We start from the raw sequence: 8,936 nt of genomic DNA, 5'->3' as shown, positions 1-8,936 counted from the left end.
GCTGGTTGGTGGCTTCAGAGATTCGGTGGAAAGGAGCATGGACTGGGGTGGGCACAAGGAAATACATGAGGATGCAGATAACTTTTGTTGCTATAGTTACCTTTCCTCTGCTAGGAGCAGCTGTTGACCCACCCATCGCCAAACACAGAATGCAATGAAAGCTTTGCTCATCATAGTGTTGATGGGGACAAACGAAGGATATCCTGTTGAAGGAGCACAAAGTATTCATCGTGAAATCCAACAGGAACTGCTTCTGATAACATGATAACAGACAACAATTATAGTCAGGGCATGTGAATAATGAAAAATTAATCTTTAGTACTATTTATATTAAAATGCAGACTATCAGATTGCTAAGTTGTTTGTAAGCCCATTTCATTCATATTTCTTTCTCTGACAACTGAATTTATTTATTTTTTGCCAATGGTAAACACTTTCCTTTAAAACACTGGTGTGGTTTGGTCAGTCATGTACTTGCCAGATGCTGGCTCACATGCTTTCCAATTTTATTGCTAAAAATATTGTCATTCCTTCTCTTCCTTCTTTCCAAAGCTGGGTATAAGTTCTAGAAAAACCTTTGGGAAGAAATTATGCATTTTCCTACCAAATACATGGGAAGGCATAAAAAGTAAGGAGGTATATTTAAGAAGAGCTGTACAACTATGTTAAGGGAATATACCTTAAAAAGAGAGAGATTGAAGTTCATTGTGTCTTTTATTGTATCTGTTATGGGGGAATAACCACGTAGAGTCAGTTCATGGGAGCTCTCCTTGGGGTGATAGGGAAAATGCATGGGCCACCAGCTTGCTGCTGCCATCATGCATTTGCTTCAGGGAGTCAAGTGCATTATGCTCCTTTCATATTTGTTTAGGCTTTATTGCTTGCACAATCAGCCTGGACAGGGACCCAGTCAATTTGCATGGATTACAGTCATTTGTGGCTTTGGGATGCTGATGGGCGAAACTTTACAGCTTTTACAACAAAGTCATCTCAAATCTGACGTAATAGCTGGTGACTGTCAGCTCCTTGGCTTAAAATGTTGTTGTGAGTCGAGACCCCGCTCCCTGCTTTGTGATGAAATAAGACACATGGACATAAGTATTTTAGGTTAATGGGCTAAAAAAGGCCACAACTTTATTGGTTACAGAATGTGAGTGGTGTTGGCTTAGGCACTGGATCTGAACAGACGATACTTGACTCCTGCCCGCCCTGCGGGGAGTCACACAAGGGTTAACAACCTGTACAGGTAACTTGTTGATGCGAATCAACTTTCCCCTAGAGTCAACGGAGGGTCGTGCCATGGCCCTAGCCACCACCAGGGCATCGGACAGGAACCACGACCGCCGGATTCCTTTAACGGAATACCCTTCAAGGGGAGGGGTAGGTGATAGCCACAACCTCCCCTCCAACACACAACGCATTTCCAATGCCTAACCGCCAAACCTTACAAAGTTGTGATGACTTGCTACGAGGTAGGCGAAAAACCAAGTAGCTGGAGCCAATCTGCCAAGTGGAAAAAATTCCTACCAGGCCCCTTGGACAACCAAGGCGACCAACCGAGGTCCATAGCAAGGTTCATCATAAAATTAAGATTAAAATGCTGCTGTCCAAACATATTATGTTTCTCTGCTCCACTTTCCTGTTGTCTTAGTTGTTGTCCATCACGTTGATTTTATTACAAGAAAGGTTGAACATGCAACACTGTCAAATATATTTCAGTGACTGATAGCAACTCCACCTACTAGCCTAACAGAAACAACAGCTCCACACATAGTTATTAAATCCCTGAGTCTGCAAATCTAAGGCCACTTACGCAAGGAGTAAGTCCCAATGAAATCTGTGAGGCTTCTATGTAGACATATATTAAATAGTGCACTGGAGTGGGGTAGTTCTATTGGGGAGGGAGGGCAACTCACACTTTCCTTTGCAAGCAGCAGCAAAAGATGACATTGAGAGACACATCCCATAAGTGAAGATAGGAATGACGTTCTGCCAGAGTGCAGAAGCCCATTTACCATGCCACACTGAGGTGCAGTGTGATATAAGGTCTTTTTGGTGGTTGCACCTCCCCAGAAAGAATAAGTCCTCCCCAAAAGGCTTGTCTGGACCTTTCTTTTATGTTTTTCTTGACACCTTTCAATCTTATTAGACCTTTTAGCTACTACTACTACTACTACTACTTATTATTATTTTTATTTATTTATTCTGCAAAATGTTGTGTTACCTCTATATCTAGATCTGAAGCTGTTTTTATATTTTTAAATGATTTTTATTTTACTTTCTGTGTTTGTTGTCTTTGACTGTTAGCCACCTGGAGGACTTTGTTTAAGGGCAGGATATAAATATTTTAAATAAATATGTGCCGTCAAAGCAGCTAACAAATAGGACCCTGCAAACAAACAAGAGCAAAAGGAAGCAAAATAGCAGAGGGTCATATTTCTAGGAACACAAAGCCTTTTAGTTTTTTTAAAATGAAAGGTACATGATGCCAGAGGAAAAGATGCTTCCTCAGTGTTTTTCTTGGCGCTACAGTCTCAGCTGTGGGCCAGCAGTTGTTCAAAAGATTTAAAAAGAGAATTTCCACATGCTTACAGTTTTTCCTCCATGGCTTAACTATGGGCATACAGTATAACACTGGCAGACTGAGATGTTCTTTAGGTATTTAGCTGCTTTTCCATGGGTTCCTCTCACAGTACTAATTAAAATTTTATTGTATTGTTGTTGTTGCTGCTGCTGCTTTAAAAAACTCTGAACAAATATCACTACAACCTGGGAAAGGGAAGAAATTCATTGAAAATGAAGGCCAGCACAAAAAGGTGGTGGCAAGTTAAAAAATAAAAGTGGAAGGGAAAGAAAAAGTAAGAGAGGTATGTGCAATGGAAACCAGAAATAATAATAATAATAAATTAGTGGTGGCGCTGTGGGTTAAAGCCTCAGCGCCTAGGACTTGCCGATCGAAAGGTCGGCGGTTCGAATCCCTGCGGCAGGGTGCGCTCCCGCTGCTCGGTCCCAGCGCCTGCCAACCTAGCAGTTCGAAAGCACCTCCGGGTGCAAGTAGATAAATAGGGACCGCTTACCAGCGGGAAGGTAAACGGCGTTTCCGTGTGCGGCTCTGGCTCTGGCTCTGGCTCTGGCCAGAGCAGCGATGTCACGCTGGCCACGTGACCCGGAAGTGTCTCCGGACAGCGCTGGCCCCTGGCCTCTTAAGTGAGATGGGCGCACAACCCCAGAGTCTGTCAAGACTGGCCCGTATGGGCAGGGGTACCTTTACCTTTACCTTTAAGGCCACAGCTCACAACTAGACATAAAGCTATTTAAAATCCAGTAACAGTTTTAAAAAGAATAAAATAGCATTAAAACAGTTGCAAGGAGTAAAAACAGCTTGAAGCAGCATTATTTTGATTTTTGGGCTTGGTACGGGAAGCTTCTTATTGCTTGATGCTGCAATACACACCACTTCATACAGTGGGACTTGGCTTCTGAGTAAGCATTCGTAATGTTGCACCATTAATTTTTTTAATAGGTTGTGTAAATAATCACCTGTTATGATGAAGCTTATATAAACATTTCTTCATACTTGGCCTTGATAAGTTTCTGATTTCACACTATGATTGTATGCTATTCTCGCCTCTTTTTGTTTGTTTATTTGCAGTTAAAAGGTTTCTATGCAAGCAAAGCTTATTAAGCAATGTTCTGCATACTGCATTTTCTTTGGAAAATTAATCACGCGAAAGCACAGTGGACCCTTCATGTCCACAGGCTCTCATATACAGCATCTTCAGGGCCTTGCTATTTCACAGGACTAGAAAAGTGGAAGGAAGAAACAGCTACTTCTAAAATGTTGTCTGTATGAACCTTTACCTTCTCTCCTCTCTCTCCACCCCGTTTTGCATCAGTTTCCATGGAAATGGAAGTTGAACAAGCTACCAGCAGCACAATCCGTGTCATCTGCTGGTTCCAGTTTGTTCTTCAGTTTCCACGGAAATAGAGGCCAAATGCGAAAAAACAAGACACATCTAAAACTTTTTGGTTCAGCTTTATGAACTTGTTTTTCTTTGGCTTCTGCTAGGGCAGCATTAGTAGGTAGGAACTTAGCAAGCAAAGGCTGTGGATTTCAAGTGTCGATTGTCTGCTGGAAAGTCCAGCAAGCATAGTTGGGATAGTGTCGTTATTGGCACTGTGCAAAGGGACTTGCTACACAATGGGGCACTGTATTCTCCCACATAAAACTGGGGGGCTCCTGCTCAGGATTCCAGCCTTCCTCTCGCCCACACACCATTATTTTCTCCCTTTTCCAACCTTCACTTTACCTCAGGTGTGGAACCATTTTCACACCCAGGACCACTTTGTCTACATGCCAATCTTCAGGGGTCCACATGCCAGGAATGGGCAGCACCAGAGGCCAAAGCAGCCAGAGCAACAAATGTGGATTTTGCCTTTGCACAGTTGGCTTTTTCCACTACATATTCACATAGCTCCCTCTTTCCAGACAAGCAGTAAGCGTCATCAGAGTTCAAGGATATATTCCAGTCGGGCAAAAACACTCAAGGAAGGTGAAAAACAGAGCCAGTGATTGTGCAGAAGGCGGTGGGGCTGGGAAGTGTTGCAGCTTGGGGTGAGTACTGTGGACAGGATGGAATTTGTTTATTTATATTATCAAACTTATATCCCCCCCCCTCCTCCCAAAGGAGCCCAGGGCGGCAAACGGCAAGTGAGGAAACAATGGAAATGTATTTAAAGCACTCAGAATGGTCTGGAGAGCTGCATTCAGTTCTGCTCTACATTCTGTGCTTGTTGTGTACAGTGGTACCTCAGGTTACAGATGCTTCAGGTTACAGACTCCACTAACCCAGAAATAGTACCTTGGGTTAAGAACTTTACCACAGGATGAGAACTGAAATCGCATGGTGGCGATGCGGTGGCAGCGGGAGGCCCCATTAGCTAAAGTGGTACCTCAAGTTAAGAACAGTTTCATGTTAAGAATGGACCTCCAGAACGAATTAAGTTCTTAACCCAAGGTACCACTGTATGCTCATTCCACATTCAGCTGCTTTGGGGAGGAGGGTTGCCCGTTTAGATTTTGGTGGTTTGTTGTTGTTTTTTAAAAGAGGGGTGGCTTTTTTAAGACTTTGTGGTACCCATAAGCATGCTGATACTCCCCTCTTGTTTCTCAGTGGCTCCATTTTGGCTGAAGTTTTGTTAGCACTCGGCTCCTGGGTTTAACTATTAAAAGTGACTGGAATACACACACACACAGCAGTTAAATCTCTCTTTTTTTATAGAGAGTTAAAGTTGCTCTAGTCTTCTTTCGCTTCCAAGCTGAATGCCTCATTGAGCACCCAGGCTGTAGTGATCCTTATTGAGGTTGACAGAGGTTGGGCCTTGTTAGGTATGCTGTTCATTCATTAGTGAACTGAAAAGAGCAGTTTTTTTAAAAAAGGGGGGGAAGGGGCTGTACCTCAGTGCTAGAGCCCATGATTTGTATGCAGAAGACCCCAGGTTCACCCCCCCCCTAGCATCTCCAGGCAGGGCTAGAAAAGACCCCTGAGGTGCTGCCAGTCAATATAGGCAATTCTGAGCTAGGGTAAATTGGTGATTTGACTCCATATAAGGCGAGCTGTCTATGCCTTCAGGTGGACTAGTAACCCTAATGGTCTTGGCATTTATACCCATCTCTACCCGGAAGCCCCATGGAGTAAGTGTAAGACTGCAGCCTTAGTTTGTCTCCAGCCCATTTCCTCCATTCCTGTACACAAGTGGCTCCCCAATCCCACATTGGACCACTTGAAAATTACTGAAGGTGTTGGAGGACAACTGAATGATTGTTCTGCCTGCTGCAGCAATTGCAATGCACAATGCTAGATGCAGTATGATTTTTAATAGTTTTATTTCTTTTTTTACAGAAATGCTGCAGACCACCTTAATGAAGTTCATGGACCACTGGTGGTCCACAGACCACAGTTTGGAAACCTCCGTGAATAATAATAATAATACATGACTCTGCCTTATTCTGAATTAGACCATAGCCCTTCTCACTTGTTCAGTCACATCCAACCACACCAACACAATGTGATATTGCCCGTGCAATCAGTTCTATACACGTGATTAGGAAAGAAGGATTGCTAGTTACCCTAGATAGGCAAGCATGTACTACACTACAGTAGGTATGCACATGGGGGACTGGTCACAGTGGATTCAATGCATGCTGGTCAGTGGTGGGTCCAGCTGCTGCAACATACCCGCCTCCCCCAGCACACTTTCCCTCCATAAACCTATGAAAAAGGCTTCTGTGTCTGTCTGCTTTGACTACTGGGGGCTCTCCCATATGTGAAGCAGAGCTAGTTTCCTGCCCTGCTGCTTGAAGTGCCTTTTATAGGGTGCCTTGTGCCCTGCTTTATGGAGGACAATCCTCGACTTGGAGGGATGTCCAAGCCCAGTTTGGTTTACAGACAGAGCCAAATGAAGGGAGAGCAGGGGGTTTGAATTTGCCCACCATCACTTTGTACCTGAATTGAGCAGACAGACAGCATACCTACCTACCTACCTACCTACACACCATACATTTTTTAAGCATGTGGCTTCCCTCAAAGAAACCAGGAATTGTAGCTTGCCCCTCAGAAAGCTACAATTCCGACAAGGGAGAAGAGTCGGTGGAGGAAGATTGGAAGAAATTTAAAGACTACTTACAGAAACGTTGTAAAATTAATGAATGTTAGAAGGATGCTGGAATGAAGTTACATGGCCTTAGCAGAAATGTTATAAAGAATTAAGTACAATAGATTGTAATTGGATTAAAGGGAAAAATAATGTTAGAATTGGTTAAGTTAAATGATAGGACAGAGGTTTGAGGAAGATGGAAAGGATTTGCTGAAACAATCGAAGTGGAATACAAAAAAGGGAGGTGTGAGGAGGTCGCTGAAACAAGTAAAAGAAAGTTAATAATTGAAAGTATAGGTTATGTGTTTTTATTATTATTATTGTTGTTGTTTTTGTTTTATTTTTGTTATGCATATGTAATACTTTTGTTTCTATATTGTATTGTATGGTTTTGTCATGTTTAACTTTTTTTCTTTTTCCTTTCTGTAACTTTCAAAATTTTAATAAATATTATTTTTTACAAAACCAGAAAGCTACAATTCCCAGCACCATTAACAAACTACTGTTTCCATGATTAGTCGGGGGAAGTCATGTGCTTTAAACGTATGGTGTGCCTGCCTGCAGCCATAGATCACATGGTCCTTGTCTTTCCCACAATAGTACTAATATGTGCTGTATTTCTACTTAAAAGGTAAAGGTAAAGGTAAAGGACCCCGACAGTTAAGTCCAGCCGCAAACGACTCTGGGGTTGCGGTGCTCATCTCGCTTTACTGGCTGAGGGAGCTGACGTTTGTCCACAGACAGTTTTTCTGGGTCATGTGGCCAGCATGACTAAGCTGCTTCTGGCAAAACCAGAGCAGCACATGGAAACACTGTTTACCTTCCCACCGGAGTGGTACCTATTTATCTACTTGCACTTTGACGTGCTTTCAAACTGCTAGGTTGGCAAAAGCTGGGACCGAACAATGGGAGCTCACCCCGTCGTGGGAATTCGAACTGCCGACTTTCCGATCGGCAAACCCTAGGCTCTGTGGTTTAGACCACAGCGCCACCCACATCCCATATTTCTACTTAGATTATGGTAATTATTTCAAAATTTCTGTCAGATTTTGAGGCAAAAGTGGGCAGAGCAATGGATGTGGCTCTTACCTTTGTCCAGTAGGCTACATTTGAGTCAAAAGGTTTCTTCACACACCAGGCCTGGGCACCAGGGTAAATTCAAACAAATAAACAGGTCTCTGTCCCCCACCGGCCGGCATAGCCCTCCAGGGTCCAGGGCAAGTGTACCTGACTGCACACACACACCCTCCACACGGTCCTGGAACACACTGCTCACTATTATTCATCTAGGAAATAAAATGACTTTTTACAATTCAAGGACACATTCCAACTCGGCATGAGCACCTGAGCAAGTGTTAAACAGCATTATCTGTAAGGGACGTGACCTGAGGTGGGTCATGGCCTAGGGAGAGGCACAAGGGCCAGAGAGAGAGATGCCTAGAAGGGCACACAGGAACACCAGGCTGACAGTCCCCAACATGAGCATTTTATAGCAATATAGTGGGTGCTGCAGAATTCCATAGGGTGGGAAAGTGGGGAATGGGAAGATTTTGCTGCTCATGCTCAGTAAAGTTTTTTTTTTCTTTTTCTGAGGCATTAGGATGCCAAGATGGTGGAGGAGGAATCTTCCCCCTCCTTCTTCTGAGGTAGTTATATTGCTGAAATTCAGCAGCAGCTATTTATTTGGGATAATTAGGCCCCTAACAGCTCAGCTCAGCCTGGTAAACAAAGCAAAGGGTGGGTTCAAAGGGGCTTTTATTTTATATGCTTTTTTGGTGTGCTCTGTTCTATCTTTGTTTTACAGGGTTCAACTGGAAACCTAGCAGGTTTGGATTTGAATTTTTCACTTTTTGGTAAAGGGAACTTGAATGTAAAACTCCCATGATTTGGAGCAGGATTTGAAAGGTGGTTGCTATGGTGTGTGTTTTCTACTCTCTAGTTCTCTTTCCTATAGTTGTGGGGTGAAATCCAGTATTAACCATGCTCAGAGTCGACCCACTGATATAAAATCATTGATTTCACTGGGTGTGCCCTGACTATGACTAACCTCAGATATCACCCTTGGATTAGGGAAATTGTGAGCCAAGTGCTACATTGTTATACATTGGTTTGAAAATATAAAATATCCCGTTAAAATGTTGTGTATGTCTGTATACATTTGTTGAAGAAAGACCCTGAACTTCCCTTAGTTGTATCACAATAGCAGTGCATTATACCCTCTCGACTGTATACACAGATCTGTGGTTAGTGGAAGGGCTTGCCTTGTTGTAGGGGAGGTG

Source organism: Podarcis cretensis, assembly GCF_951804945.1.
Source record: "Podarcis cretensis genome assembly, chromosome: 4".
NCBI lineage: Eukaryota > Metazoa > Chordata > Lepidosauria > Squamata > Lacertidae > Podarcis > Podarcis cretensis.
The sequence above is the reverse complement of the archived record's forward strand: the minus strand, read 5'-3'. Positions refer to the sequence as shown.